Genomic DNA, 1,180 nt, shown 5'->3' with positions numbered 1-1,180 from the left:
AGATGTTCTCTCATTGTGATTTTAATTTCCATTTCTCTGATAATTATTTACATTAAGCATCTTTTCATATGTCTATTGGCTATCTGTATGTACACTTTGGAGAAGGGTCTATTTAGGTCCTTTGCCCGTTTTTTAATTGGATTGTTTGGCTTACTTTTGTTAAATAGTATGAGTTCCTTATATATTTTAGATATTAACCTTTATCAGATGTATCATTGCCAAATATGTTCTCCCATACAGTGGGCTCCCTTTTCATTTTGTTGATGGTTTCTTTTGCTGTGCAGAAGTCTTTTATTTTGATGTAGTCCCATTTGTTTATTTTCTCCTTACTTTCTTTTGCTCTAGGAGATACATCAGTAAACATATTGTTACTTGAGATGTCTGAGATTTTGATGCCTATGATATTTATAGTTTCCCAACTTACATATAAATCTTTTATCCATTTTGAGTTTATTATTGTGTATGATGTAAGTTGGTGGTCTAGTTTCATATTCTTGCATGTATCTGTCCAATTTTCCCAACACCATTTATTGAAGAGACCGTCTTAACTCCATTGTATGCTCTTGCCTCCTTTGTCAAATATTAATTGAGCATAATGGCTTGGGTCAATGTCTGGGTTCCCTGTTGTGTTCCATTGGTCTATATGCTTGTTTTTGTGCCAGTACCAGGCTGTTTTGATTATGGTGGCTTTGTAGTATAACTTGAAATCTGGTATTGTGAATCTTACAACTTTTGTTTTTCTTTTTTTTTGGCACAGGAAAAATCCGTTTATTTTCAGATGTTTCTTAAGTCCTAGTACAGGACTCAGGGGAGGCTGTTTCTTTCCAAATCCTGAGCAAACCAATATGGAGGAAGCTTTCCCTTTATACCCCTTTAATTTCTTTGTCCCCTAAATATGGGATGGGACTTCCGGACCTTTTGTGGGCTTTGCAAAACACGCCTTGTGTTGGGGTGGGGGCCATGAGACTACATCTAAAGGCCTGGCACCAGTGCTGATAACTCTGTCTGGGGGTTGTGTATTGTTCATGGTTTTTGGTCTCTCTAAAATTGGAGTAGTACTTAGGTAAACAAGTCTTGCAAGACCAGATAATTAAAGAAGGGGCAGTGACTAGACTATAGGCCAGTGATGGTGAACCTTTTGAGCTCAGTGTGTCAGCATTTTGAAATGCTGGGAAGTCAG

This window comes from Myotis davidii, unplaced genomic scaffold (assembly GCF_000327345.1).
Source record: "Myotis davidii unplaced genomic scaffold, ASM32734v1 scaffold1006, whole genome shotgun sequence".
Taxonomy (NCBI): domain Eukaryota; kingdom Metazoa; phylum Chordata; class Mammalia; order Chiroptera; family Vespertilionidae; genus Myotis; species Myotis davidii.
This window is presented reverse-complemented; position numbering follows the sequence as displayed.